Source organism: Rutilus rutilus, assembly GCF_951802725.1.
Source record: "Rutilus rutilus genome assembly, chromosome: 24".
Taxonomy (NCBI): domain Eukaryota; kingdom Metazoa; phylum Chordata; class Actinopteri; order Cypriniformes; family Leuciscidae; genus Rutilus; species Rutilus rutilus.
The window spans coordinates 23,697,591-23,713,480 of NC_140228.1; positions in this window are offsets into that span (position 1 = coordinate 23,697,591).

Genomic DNA, 15,890 nt, shown 5'->3' on the forward strand with positions numbered 1-15,890 from the left:
ATACTGCGAGTACGAGCTGAATATTCCATGCACAGTACAGTAATTTCAGGCAATTAAATTTCACGAACCTCGTGCATGTTTGATTGCGCTGATCGGCAAAGATTAGCATAATATCCAATCTTTTTACACTTCCTGCATGTTGCAGTTGCAGCCAGGCAGTTCACAGCATTAGCTAAGTGTGCCTCTGATCCTCAGATCCAATTTTGCTTGCCCATTCCATGGTAACAGTAACTTGTTACCATGATTGGTAATTTTAGTTTCAGGATTCTGGGTAGTAGGCCTACAGTATTAATCAAAACTTGATTTTGAAGTTGACAGCACACTGATCATAATGTCATATCCCATAGCCACTTTCATCATTTACCAACCTTTGAGCTCATGGTACAGTAGGTTGTTTTGTCAAAATACAAACTGTTTCATTAACATATACATTTTTTAATAAATAGCAGATAGCACTCAGATCATACTATGCGTGCAGAAAGCAGTATGCTAATTTAATTCTGCTCTGTATGGATTTTGAATGCAATTTCTGCTTCTTGACCTGTGCATTTGACCCTGTGCTGTTAACACGAAATAATAAAAACAAGGCATAGAGGTCATGCTCAAATATTATGATTTGCCATTTCCAGTAAATGTTTATACATTTTTACAAGGTCTATTTAAAGATTGAAGGGCATGCAGTTGCTTGAATCTGATGGGACTCCTGGACCTGCTTGTGCCAGTAAAAGGAAGTAAAAACTACAAATTATGTGAAACACAAGCTTTTAGGGTATAAATATGCAAAAATGTGAATATTGGCATCATTAACTCACCCTCATTGCATTCCAAATCCAAACCTGTGATTTTCTTTATTTCATGGAACATGATAATGGTACATATTGGGCACTTTTCAGCTGGTCTCGTCAAGTGCTTCAGAATTGGCAGGAATAGGCCTACCTTTTTAATTGTTTGTTAGAGTAGGCAATGCTGTTTACATAAGATTTGAATAGATAAGATATGAATTGGTAGATAAGAAGTGTTTTTTTGGCTTATGCTGCCTTCACGTGCAATTGGAATTCCCGTAAATACGAGTTTTATAGTTGGAAACTGGACCTCTCAAGTTATATTTACTACTGGAAAACTCAGAGATTATTTTTATAGATTAAGCATAGCATCAATTCTGGCAGGTCGCGTTAGTCAAGCTCGCATCAGCTGACTCTCAGCTGATACACGTCTACCTATAGGAATACGACGCCTATATCACCGTATACATTATAAGCTCCTTCAGTATTATCAGCAGCTATCACGTTTCTCAGGAGCTAATTACCCTCCTCCATCCCCAGCTCCTCCTTGAATCAGGATATATTCTTGAACTATGTTGTACTTTAAAATCTTGAATTAATGAGATATCTGCAATACATTCATGTTGGCTCTGTTCTGTTTACCCTAAAGGTTATTGCTGCTCTCCCTGCTCTTATCCATGCTAGGCTGCATGGATGCACAGGGAGTTCTTGCCCAGAACAGAACCATAGCGCCAACACTAACTGTATGCTAATTGTCAATCGTATTTGACGATAGTGGTCCTGACAGAACCAAGACCTTTTCCACAAAAGCTACATCGACTTGTCTTGTTAAATTAGTTTATATATATATATATATATATATATATATATACTCTAAATATGTAAACACTAATTTAACAAGAGAAGTTGATGTAGCTTTTGTGGAAAAAAACGAATAAAGAATACCAGTCACAGCACTATCTACTGTAATTGTGGAATTTCTGTCAAATACATGCTATTTTCACTGTGTATAAAACATATAACAATAGGTTTCAAATGGTTATTCTTATATACAGTAGGTGAAACTCGAAAAATTAGAATATCGTGCATCAAATTAAAAGGTGCAACTAATATATTTAGAATATATGACTATATACATTATGCATGATTATACTTTTCAGAGGGCCGACATTTCTGTATTTAAAATCCTTTTTTTACTGATTTCATGTAATATTCTAATTTTCTGAGATTTAGAATTTGGGGTTTTCATAAGCTGTAAGCCATAATCATCAAAATTATAACTTTTGCACGATATTTTATATATATATAATACAGTACATGAATAACCATTTGAAGCCTATTGTTATATGTTTTAGACACAGTGAAAATAGCATGTATTTGACAGAAATTCCACAATTATAGTAGATAGTGTGGTCAAAGTTTGGTTGTCAAAGAATGGAATGCTACATTTTATTCAAAATTAAGTATCTTTAATACAATTTGGCTTTAATAAGATTTCCCCAAGAAATACACAAGAATAAACTCCTCCATGATTCCTATTCTTTCTGACAACAAAGCACTTGAATGCGTGAAGCTCGTGGTCATAACTTTAGAAGAAATGAAGTAGGAAATGTCCGATAGCATTATTTTTAATAAATGTAATGCATGCATTTATTAACGTAATATAAGATACAAACATCTACCTTTCCTACTGAATGAACGAGCTATAATGAATGAACCAGCTCCTTCGGCCCAACAGGGACTGGAAAGAGATATGAACCCGGTTGCTAACTCAGCAGTTGTATGCCTACAGGAAAAGGGCTTTCATAGATCTCCAGGACTGCTTATGACAGCAATAATAGCTGTTAAAATAACTCCACATTCATGTTTTTTTATGGTGCCCTCTTGTTAGTCTTAGACAAATATAGCAGAATAGTTATTCAGCAGTATTATTCTTTAACCAGTAATTTTCTGACAATGTGTCCTGACAGGATTTTTAAGGGCACTGCAGTTTTAGCATTGTAAGTAAAATATAGCAGGGAACTTTTGCGATATTCGCAAGGTGTTGGCATGAATAATTAAATGACGCATGACATTGTTTAAGAGGCTGTTCTTGTATATGAGGCATGTTTGTGTGTTTGTTTGTAAAGGTCTGCTAGTCATAATAATCAGCCTTTAATGGCAGGTGTGTGCGTGCGTGCGTGCGTGTGTGTGTGTGTGTGTGTGTGTGTGTGTGTGTGCGTGTGTATGTGTGTGTGTGTGTTTCCCTGTGTAATAGGGAAATAGGTCCATGGCTGGATGAACAGGGATAATTGCAGGTGCCAGTCTGTCTCCAGCTCTTTAATGTGGACCTATGGGATTAAAGTACAAACTGCAGAGCCTGGAGTGGACATGACTGCCAATATTTTCTTATTGTTATTAGGGCCTATAAATCAGTGCCAAAACCTTTTAAAAAAAATTTTTTTTTTTTTTTTGCTAAAAATAAATTTCACACACGGGATACATTTGTTCATACAAAAATGAAAATTGTGTAATTTACTCATCTTTATGTCATTCCAAACATCTATGACATTCTTTCTTATGTGGAACATAACCAGTTTATTTATAATCTTTGTTGAGTTATTTATTTATTTATATTGCAGAAACCGTGATGTACACAACCAGAAATGAGTTTAGACTTTGGTGTTCTCAATCATTTGATTGTTTAGATTTTTAGCCTCAACACTGATTTATTGCTTATTCGAAAATGTGTTGCTAATTTCTGCACACTTAAAGTCACCATGAAATCAAAATTGACAATTCTTTTTTCTTTTTTTTTTCTTTTTTTTTTGACGTATTATAAATAATTTAACACATTATTTTTTCTAAAATTCATGTGCTCTCATAATCTTTAAAGACCCCCTGTCGTGAAAATCAAGTTAATGTTTTTTATATACTGTATCCATGTGGTGTTTTTAATATCCTTTAAGACAAACCATGAGTATTTTCTCCTTAAAACTGCAGTGAACCAAAGACAGTCTCAAAAACACGGTTTAAAATCGCCAGGTCAACGTGTAGGCGGGCTTAAACATATCAGCATTACTATGCTGTGAAGCAGGGGAGTCTCAAGAGAAGCCAGGTTATCCTGGTATATTTTTCTGTTGGTATGAAAAATCAGGAACATTTAGCAATATAGATGGTGAATTATGTATATTATGTATATTACTATGTAATGATGAACTATGTGCCTTTCTTCACTGAAGTTCAGCGTTTCTAATGATTTTTAGAAGGCAGCTCCCTGACTCTGAGATGCAAATGGGAACATGGTTTGTGTAACATTAGCAACACATTATTAGCTGTTTGATAACATAGTCAAGCAAAAGGATAATCATGTTAATTACTGTTATGTGTCCAACGTTGTAGAGAGCGATACATAAAACGTATTATTAGCATTCTGATACATCGACTTGTATACGACCCTGTATAATTTGCTCTTCCACTTCTTCTGAATCAGTTTCTGGTTCAAACATATATGCCTGAATTAAACCAGTATTTCCACTTGCCATTGTACAGTGTTTACTACAGAAAAGTTGACCGAGTGGATTTCTGAGCTGGTGTGAGTGAGTGGAGGTGGGGCTAATTTGCATATTCATGGATATTCAAAATAATATAGAATTCATAGACAATTGGAAAAGTTTTTGGGGCAGACCTGACCTGTTGAAAAGAGATGGTTTTCATCCCTCCTGGTATGGTGCTGCTCTTCTTTCTAGTAATATGGCACGTAGTCTTAGTAGTCAAACATGACTTGGGGCTCAGGTCAGGAAGCAGACAGACTGACTAAACCGACCGTCTGCTAGCTGTCTCACGTCACTGAGGTCAGATAAATCCCATCACATAGAGACTCTTTCACCTAGATATCATCATATAGAGACTGTGCTTGTTCCCCGAATTAGGACAAACTTCCAAACCCATCTAAGGGTAAAAATGTTCAACAAATAAAAAACAGATATAATACAAATGAGCAATTGATAAAGCTTGGGTTGCTGAATATTCGATCCCTTACTTCAAAAGGACTTATTGTTAATGATATGATTACAGACTATAACCTAGATGTGCTGTGTTTGACAGAAACCTGGCTAAAACCAAACGATTACATGACTTTAAATGAGTCCACCCCCCAAGATTACTGTTATAAACATAAAACTCGTCTGAAAGGCAAAGGGGGAGGTGTTGCTGTAATTTATAGTAATATTTTCAGAATGACTAAGAAGTCTAGTTTCAAATATAATTCTTGTGTTGGTGCTTAATGTAACAATATATAATGTAAATGAAAAAGCACGTTTGAGATTTGAGCTGGCTACTGTATACAGGCCACCAGGGCACCACACAGACTTTATCAAAGAATTTGCTAACTTTCTATCAGAGTTAGTACTGGCTGCAGATAAAGTCCTCATTGTTGGTGATTTTAATATACATGTAGATAACGAAAAAGATGCATTGGGATTGGCATTTAAAGACATTCTTAACTCTATTGGACTTAGACAACACGTGTCAGGACCTACTCATTGTCATGATCATACTCTAGATCAGTGGTTCCCAATCCTGGTCCTGGGGACCCACCACAGCTCTGCACATTTTATATGTCTCCTTTATCAGACACACCCAGTTCAGTTCATTAGAGCGCTTTCCTGACGAGCTGATGATCTGAATCAGGTGTGTTAAATGAGGGAGACACACAAACTGTGCAGAGCTGTGGGTCCCCAGGACCAGGATTGGGAACCACTGCTCTAGATCAGGGGTGTCAAACTCAGTTCCTGGAGGGCCACAGCCCTGCAGAGTTTAGCTTCAACCCTAATTAAACACACCTGATCAGCTAATCAAGTCCTTCAGGCTTATTTGAAAACTGCAGGTGTGTGTGTTGAAGCAGGGTTGGAACAAAACTGTGTAGGGCTGTGGCCCTCCAGGAACTGAGTTTGACACCTGTGCTCTAGATCTAATATTATCACAAGGAATCAATATTGATGCTGTTGAAATTCTGCAGCAGAGCAATGGCATCTCAGATCATTATCTAGTCTCGTGTAAACTTCATTTAGCCAAGGCTGCAAAGCTGACTCCGTGTTACAAATATATTAGACTTATCACTTCTGCCACTAAAGATTGCTTTATTAATAATCTTCCTGATCAGTTTCATCATCTCAGCATCCCAGATAGCTTAGAAGAACTCAATATTGCGACAGAAACTTTTAACTCTCTCTTTTCCAGCACTTTAGACACAGTTGCACTGTGCCTTAAGTTGCACTTAAAGAAGATTAAAGAAAATAACGCCGTGGTACAACAAGCACACTCAGGTCCTTAAGAGAGCAACCAGAAAAATGGAGCGTAGCTAGAAAACAAAACTAGAGGTATTTCACATTTCATGGAAAGAGGCCTTAAAAGTTGCTAGATCAGCTTATTTTTCAACCCTATTAGAAGAAAATAAACAAAACCCTAGGTATTTATTTGAAACAGTGGCTAAACTAATGAATAAAAAAGCTTCAAGCCCAGAAGTTTCCAAGCAGCACAGCAGAAATTACTTTTTGAAGTTCTTCACTTATAAGATTAATAATATCAGGGAGAACATTATAACTATGCAACCGTCTACTACAGTATTGCATCAGGGAGTGCATTGTAGTCTCCCTAAGGAAAAATTTGATTCAATCATTACTATAGGAGAGGAAGAATTTTCTAAACTCGTTAAATCATCTAAATCGACAACATGTATGTTAGACCCTATACCGACTAAGCTACTGAAAGAGATGCTTCCAGAGGTCAAATAATCCTCTTCTTAATATCATTAATTCATCTTTGTCATTAGGATACGTACCAAAAACTTTTAAGCTGGCTATTATTAAATCGCTTGTTAAAAAAATCACAACTTGATTCTACAGAATTAGTCAATTACAGGCCGATCTTGAATCTACCTTTTCTGTCAAAGATACTAGAAAAGGCTATATCTTCACAACTGTGTTCCTTTTTAGAAAGAAATGATATCTGCGAGGATTTCCAGTTAGGATTTAGACCGTACCATAGTACTGAGACAGCTCTCATTAGAGCGTTATCAGTTTGTTGCAGTAAATGAAGAGATGTCTTATCGATCACAAGTTCAGTATGGTGTACCACAAGGCTCAGTACTAGGACCGTTGCTGTTCACTCTGTACATGCTACCATTAGGAGATATCATTAGGAAGCATGGCATTAGTTTTCACTGTTATGCTGATGATACTCAGCTCTATATTTCTTCACACCCTGACGAAACTTACCAATTCACAAAATTAACGGAATGCATAGCTGATATAAAAAACTGGATGACTAGCAACTTCCTACAACTTAATTCTGAAAAAAACAGAGATTCTAATTACTGGACAAAAAACTTCCTCACGTAATAATCTAGAATACAGTCTAACACTTGATGGCTGCTGTCAAGTCTTTGTCGTCGGTTAGGAACCTGGGTGTGCTCTTTGATATCAATCTTTCATTTGAAAGTCACATGTCTAGCATCTGTAAAACCGCATTCTTTCATCTTAAAAATATATCTAAATGATGTCATATGCTCTCAATGAAAAATGCAGAACAATTAGTTCATGCGTTCATGACATAAAGGCTAGATTATTGTAATGCTATTATGGGTGGTTGCACTGCATGCTTAATAAACAAACTACAACTGGTCCAAAATGCAGCAGCTCGAGTTCTTACCAGAACCAGGAAGTATGACCATATTAGCCCGGTTCTGTCAACACTGCATTGGCTCCCTATTAAACATCGTATACATTTTAAAATAGTGCTGATCACTTACAAAGCACTAAATGGTTTAGCTCCGCAGTACTTGAGCGAGCTTTTAACGCATTATACTCCTTCATGTCTATTGCAATCTCAAAATTCCAGCCAGTTGATAGAATATCAAAATCGAATGCTGGCGGTAGATCCTTTTCCTATTTAGCACCAAAACTTTGGAACAATTTTCCTAACATTGTCCGAGAAGCAGACACACTCTGTCAGTTCAAATCTAGACTAAAAACTCTATCTCTATCTCTTTGGCCTAGCATACACATAAAGCATTATAGACTTCTATAATTCCATATTAGGCTGCATGGTTTAGGTCAGCCGGAACCGGGAACACTCCCCATAAATCCTGATGTAATTGTTACATCATAAGAAGAATGGCGTCTATGCTAATATTAGTCTCTCTGTTTATCCGAGGTTTACCGCAGTCCACCGTATCCAGGCCATATCCAGATCTGATGAAGGACCTGCGCCTGGACATGATGACAATGCAGTCCTGAAGTGTCAACCAGTCCCTCTCCTGTTTACTGAAGTCAGCCGGATCCCGGCCGTATCCAGATTAGATGGACATGGACCCATCCATGACGCATTCCTGAAGTGCCAGCCTCATCAGCCCTGTGTAGGCCTCATCGACACGACAGCCATCGGCACTGATCCTCAACAAACTCGTTTCCATACCAGCGAGATGACTCCGACCTCCAACCAGATGGAACTGGATAATATTCTGAATGTTCTGATCCAATCTGACTTCTGACCTGTAATGCTGACTGGATCATAATCATACACTGTTCGCTCATTGGCCAGAGGAGAACTGGCCCCCGACTGAGCCTGGGTTCTCCCAAGGTTTTGTTTTTTCTCCATTCTGTCACCTGATGGAGTTTTGGTTCCTTGCCACTGTTGCCTTGGCTTTTGGGTTGCTTAGTTGGGGACATTTAATATTCAAAAATATTATTGATCTGCCTTAATTAAGGTGGACGATGATGCAATTTTCTTCTACAAACAAACTTTGTGTGGTATTATTTTCATGTTATCTCTGTGAAGCTGCTTTGATGCAATCTGTATTGTAAAAAGCGCTATATAAATAAAGGTGACTTGACTTGACATGAGATCACAGCAATAGCAAACAACCATCCAATCAATTTCAGATGGAAAAATAAAGCCCATCCCTAAATTTTTTTCTTATTCAAGAAGCTGTTTCACAACAGGGGGAAAAAGACTATCACAACATCTGTTTCATGCTGACTTTAAAAGTGCACTCAGTACATCATATTTAAGATCCAGACGATTATTACTCTCTTTTTCTCAAAAAAGTTCTGTTATTGGACACTTTCACTCTGGAATCATGGCTGACTGAATAAGTTCATTTCGACAACGGATTCGGTAACTGACAACTTTTGCTTTTGTGTGCTGTATCCAGTCCACAAGGTGTCAATATAAGTTCAGGATGACCGCCTTATTGGCAGGCACAATATAAACAAACAAACAAAAACTATCGGTTCAAAATCGCATACTGTAAAGTACAGTAGGTGCTATATACATTTGCCTTGAAACTTGCTTTGCGATCATTAAAAAAGTATGTTCTATATAGTAAGAATATGAAGTATGAATGTAATCCAGAGGTACTACATCCGCCATGTTGTCTGTTATTTGACCTACGGCATCAGTTGAGTCGCTTCACTGCCATTCACAAGTCCTCTCCCGTGGCCTCATGAGATAGAAAAGTGTCCAGTGAATGCACATTTCAGAATTTCACGGGAAGTAGTACGTCATTTGGGTAATTTTCGCCTCCTGTTTTTTCTGAAAACTATGAATTCGGACATACTACTCGGCTCACATACTGTTCGCCTATTGTATAGTATAGAAGTAAGCATATTCTGACACAGGGAGTAGTTCCAGCATTCACTTACAAAAATTAATGAATGACAGGGAGTCTTTATATAGTAATTGATGTAACATCTCTCCATCATGTATTTTACTAAATTATTGCACTGATAAATAAATACCCCTCAAAATAGCATGTATATACTCAAAAGGCTGTATTGAGTGCTGTTTTTTACCTTCTTTTTTTTCTTTCTCCTTGATAAAGAGTCAATTTCTCACATCGCATCTGAGAAATCACTGACCCTGAGCGGGTTGTGTGTGAAATATGATATGAGACTATTCTCTGAGGGCCTATATAAGCCTGGACTGACAGCTGAGTGACAGGGGCCTGGAAGGCTCAAAACTACGGCCCGGTTAAAGGCTGGAACGGCACTCTCCACTAGCCGTCACAGCAGCACTCAACCATGCAGGGATGAAAATTCTTGGAATGGGTTAGAAGAAGTGAGAAGGCCTGTTCTATGAGAGTAACAGAGGCATAACGTCTTAAGTGCGTAAATTCACATTTATAATTTGCATTATAATTTAATGCATAAATTATTTTCTTTATATAATGATTATAGACTGCCACATCATTTCACTGCTCATTTGGATAAAGCTGAAGTCTCTTTCTTTATGACAAGTGACAATGTGCTTCAGTATTAGGGTGGCATTCATGCACTCATCATAAATAGAATCATCTGACATGACTTGGAGACAGCATTCATTTAATCATACACACCTGAAGCAGCTCATCAATGTCTTTGAAATTGCTTGAAAATGACAAGCAGTTGTGCTATAAGAGTACCCAGGAAATCCAGAGTTCTCGCGAGAGCACAAATTGAATTTGCTCAGCTAGTTACTCTGGCATTGAGTAATGATGCTCATTAACTATGCCCTTGTATCCGAGCTGCACCAATCACATCGGTGTATCTGATATAGGCGGGCCAGAGGCGAGCTAAACAGATGACTACAGCGCTGTGACGTCGAAGTCATTAGTAAACATTACAGTATGGCTATGGATGAACACCAGTTGTTTGAATTGGCTTTGGCCGCTACAATAAACGAGTTAGACTTGGCTTTTTATCTAAAAGAGGAACAGAAGACGAATAGATACTCAAATCGTTCCTTTGTAAGAAGGACATTTTTGCTGTATTACCGACCGGATACGGCAAGAGTCTAATCTACCAGTTAGCTCCGCTGGTAGCTAAGCTTATGATACGCCACCCCGTGTATTGTTGTGATTGGTCGTAGTGTTATCCAATTGCGTGCAGTGAGATTTTCAAATGCATGCTTGGTGCCACCCCTCGAGCTACTCAATGTCAGACCCTTAATCTTTCGGATTTGGGTCTGGATTTCCAGGCTACTATAAGAGTATTTGAACAGCAGGAAGTTTGATCTTCAAGAGTAAGAAAAATGGTTATAAACAGTACAAAATTCGGGTTCTTCAGCTTGTAACAATAGCAGAAAATTGTAAATGTTTAGCAGAATGTTCATGCTGCTCTTTTCCAATCTAAAAGTAGTCCAACTCATGTGCTATCATTTTAAAGAGTTAGTTCACCCACCCATTCAAAATTCTGTCATAATTTACCAGAGATGGGACCAAGTCACACATGTGCAAGTCTCAAGTAAGTCTCAAGTCTTAACCTTCAAGTCTCAAGTAAGTCCCAAGTATTTTTTTCTTGGGCAAGTCAAGTCAAGTCAAGTCACAGGCTATGTCAAGTCAAGTCAAGTCAAGTCAAGTCAAGTCCTGTAGTAGGTCAAGTCAAGTCCAAGTCAAGTCACCTTATTATTATAATTTTATCTGCAGAATCTGATCTTAATAAAGTGAAAAGACAAGAAATAAGTAACTGTCAGTAAATTACAATAATTTGGATTTGCATTGTAAATAGCCTACTCATGTTCAGTAAAATACATAATGGGATCAAACAAAATAGTAACTTCATAAAATTATTTATTTTTCACTTCTGCCACAGTGTTTGAAATGTTTTAAATTTTCAACATTGAGTCCATAAAACAAATAACAGCTTAACATCTAACAGACTCCTCTCTGAACACCTCCTTCTCTAACACAGTTTACGTACAACATTAAACTTTGTTACATTTCTCCTCTCTCTCACACACACACACACACACACACACACACACACACACACACACACACACACACACACACACACTCATTCTCGCTCTCTCTCACTCACTCACTCACACACTCTCTCTCTCTCTCTCTCTCAGACACACACACACACTCTCTCTCTCCATCTCTCTCTCTCTCACACACACACACACACACACACACACACACACACACACACACACTTTCTCTCTCTCTCTCTCTCTCTCTCTCTCTCTCTCTCTCTCTCTCTCTCACACACACACACACACACACACACACACTCCCTCACTCTCTCACACTCACTCTCTCTCTCTCTCTCTCTCTCTCTCTCTCTCTCACACACACACACACACACACGCTTTTTCTTTTTTTGACGGCCTGCTTAAGCCTCTGTTATACTCCAGTTTGGACGCGTACACGACAGCTGCGCACAGCTCGGACGCGGACTACTTGTATTTATACTTTCTGCTGAGGTCCGCTCGGTGAAAGCGTTCAACGCATGCACAGTAGATCGTACTCGGTTACTAACGTAACCTCGGTTCTCTCTAGAAGAGGGAACGAGTACTGCGTTTTTGTAAAAACGCTACGGGAAAAGTCTCTTTTCACGAAATACTGAAGCAAAAAATTATCCTTAATTTTCATAAATGTAAAACGCGTTGCGGCAGTGCTTAGCTATGGCGAGACGGCTTGCTCGCTCATTGGCTGCTCTGCAGCAACTGCATAAGCCTATCGAGCGAGGCCTGAGGTGACGTCAGGCCAATGAGGACGCTTCGCGCCCTCCTAGCCATTTCCCGCCGAGACGGGTGTGGCTAACCTCTATATAAGGAGCTCGAGAAGGCTGATTCACTTGATTTTCATCGCCGAAGCGAACCAGAGTGAACCGTACGCACGGCAGAGAACGCAGTACTCGTTCCCTCTTCTAGAGAGAACCGAGGTTACGTTAGTAACCGAGTACGTTCTCTTACGAGAGTCCTCTCGTACTGCGTTTTTGTAAAAACGCTACGGGAACCCCTTGTAAAACGCCGTGCGTGCTGGGATAAAGACACCGATCACTGGAAGCTAACCAGGTGTACAGTGCATAATCACCAGATAGACTCAAAGAGCCTGGGATTAAGGGAGGGGAACCTTAATTCCCTATATTGTAACGTCCGCAGACGTAAAACATGACCTCACAGAGAGAGTCTAGAGACAAGAGGGGATTCCTCTGTCCTTATATGGTTGCGTCAGCAGACGCGAATATGACTTCACATAGACAGGGTGGGGGAACCTGAACTAAATGTGGGAAATGTGGGTCTTACACAGTTCTGCCCATAAGACAGTCGGCAGCGCGTTGCGCATGCGATTTCAGTGTTCTAGTTAGACAGCTGAATCGGCTATACCGATAGTAGCTTAGCCTGTAAGGCGGGAACCTCTAGGTTGTAAAACCTGATAAATGTAGACGGCGAGGCCCAGCCCGCCGCCGTACATATATCCTGTAAGGAAATCCCGCTGGACCAAGCCCACGAGGAGGCAACGCCCCTCGTGGAGTGCGCTCTAACTCCCAACGGGCACTGGAGGCCCTTGGCAGTATAAGCCAGCGCTATGGCGTCAACTATCCATCTGGATAAGCTCTGTTTCGACACAGCCATTCCCTTGGAACGTCCACTGAACGAGACAAAGAGCTGCTCAGTCTGTCTGAAGACAGCCGAGCGGGACACGTAAGCTCTTAGAGCCCGAATGGGGCAAAGAAAACTTGAGTCCCCTTCCTCACTTGATCCCGGCAGGGCAGACAGGGAGATAACCTGAGCCCGAAACGGTGTGTTGAGGGACTTTGGCACATAGCCATGCTTAGGTTTGAGTATGACTTTAGAGTCGTTAGGTCCAAACTCCAAGCACGCTGGGCTCACAGAGAGCGCGTGCAGGTCGCCTATGCGCTTCACCGAAGCGAGAGCCATCAAGAACACTGTTTTGAAAGACAAATGTTTGAGGCTAATAGATTGGATAGGCTCGAAAGGGGCACCTTTCATGGCCGCCAAAACCGTAGAAAGGTCCCACATAGGAACTGAAGGAGGTCTGGGTGGATTCAGTCTCCTAGCTCCCCTGAGGAAGCGGATGACTAAATCATTCCTTCCCAGTGACTGACCCAGCGTTGAACCGGAGAACGCTGAAATAGCCGCCACATACACTTTGAGCGTGGAAGGGGATCTGCCCTTATCCAACAGCTCCTGTAGGAAGGAGAGAACCTCCGTCACCTCACAATCGAGAGGTGATAGGCTCCGAGCTGTACACCAGCCGGAGAAAACCGACCACTTCGAGGCATAAAGCCGCCGAGTTGACGGCGCCCTGGCCTGAGTGATGGTATTTATCACTCCCTCTGCGAGGTCAACGGATAACCGTTGAGCGCCCACACGTGAAGGGACCACAGCTCCGGGTGTGGGTGCCAAATTGAGCCCCTGGCCTGCGAGAGGAGATCTCTCCTCAATGGCACTGGCCATGGAGCGATGTCTGCTAGCTGCATCAGGACTGGGAACCATGCTTGGTTCTTCCAGAGCGGTGCTACAAGCAGCACTGAGCATTTCGTTTCCTTGACCCGCTCTAACACCTGTGGCAGGAGGGAGACGGGGGGAAAGGCATAAAGCGGGCAGCGCGGCCACACGTGGGACAGCGCGCTGTCGTTTCTGGAAAAGAACACGGGGCAATGAGCGTTTTCGCGGGACGCGAATAGGTCCACTTCCGCTCTGCCGAATCTTTCCCACAACAGCAGGACTGTTTGCGGGTGTAGAGACCATTCGCCCAGGGGAATGTTGTTCCTGGACAGCCTGTCTGGGCCCACATTCTGGAGCCCAGGCACATGCACTGCTCTCAGCGAGCGCAAATTGTGCTGAGCCCATATTAGGAGGCGTTTCGCCAGCCTGTATAGGGCTGTGGATCTCAGACCGCCCTGGCGATTTATATAGGACACCACGGCCGTGTTGTCCGAACGGACTACGACGTGTTGGTCCTTGATTTGGGGACAAAAACGCGTCAGCGCATTGTGCACTGCCAGCATCTCCAGGCAGTTGATGTGTTGGAGCTTTTCTCGTTTCGACCACAGGCCGAAGAACGGTCTGCCCTCGAGCAGCGCTCCCCATCCCGAGGTGGATGCGTCTGTCGACACCATCCTCACTCCCGAGGAAGTCCCCAGGCTTACACCTGATCGGTACCAGTCGCCCGCCAACCAAGGTATTAGGGCTGCCACACAGCTCTGATTGACCTTGAGACGTAACCGGCCGGACACCCACGCTCCGCGCGGAACTCGCGCTTTCAGCCAGAACTGCAGAGGGCGCATGCGGAGCAAGCCCAGCTGAAGAACCGGTGATGCTGAGGCCATGAGACCTAGCATCCTCTGAAACGTCCTGAGCGGGGTAGTCGCGCCGCAGCGGAAAGATCTCGCTGCGCGCTGAATGTGCAGCACGCGCTGTGGCGACAGCCGCGCTGTCATAGACTGTGAGTCCAGAATGGTACCCAGAAACGAAATCGTTTGACTGGGGTTCAGTGAACTCTTCGTCCAATTGACTGTGATACCAAGATTCTCGAGGTGATCGAGTAAAATGGCTCTGTGCTCCACGAGCTGTGATCGTGATTGAGCTAGGATCAGCCAGTCGTCCAAATAGTTCAGCACTCGCATGCCTCTGAGTCTGAGAGGAGCGAGCGCTGCGTCCATGCACTTCGTAAATGTACGAGGTGCCAGGGACAAGCCGAACGGCAGGACTGTATACTGGTATGTCTGACCCTCGAAGGCGAATCTCAAGTATTGCCTGTGATGTGACGCTATTTGTATTTGAAAATACGCGTCCTTCAGATCTATCGACATGAACCAGTCTCCTCGGCGAACATGCGCGAGGATTTTCCTGGTCGTGAGCATTTTGAAACTGCGTTTCACTAATGCTTTGTTCAGCCGTCTTAGATCCAGTATGGGTCTGATACCACCGTCCTTTTTGGGGACTAGAAAGTATCTGCTGTATAGCCCCCCTTTGCTTTGAGCTAGGGGTACGTGCTCTATCGCCCCTTTGCTTATCAGTTTTGATATTTCGGCGCGAAGTAGGTGTGCTACTTCTAAATTCACCGAAGTTTCGACGCGCGCTGTGAAGCGGGGGGGGCGTCGACAAAACTGTAGCGAGAAGCCTCTCTTTATAATGCCTAGCACCCAGTCCGAAACCCCTGGGAGCGCTGCCCATGCTACTGCATGGCTGGCTAAGGGCTGGATGCGAAGCACGCTCTGTTCGTGTGACAGAGGTGCTTCGGGGTGCGATAACATAGGCGTTATGCCTGTGGCATTCGAGGCGGGGGGCGCGCTTAATACAGCGGGCAGAGCGCTCGTCCTCGACCTTACTACA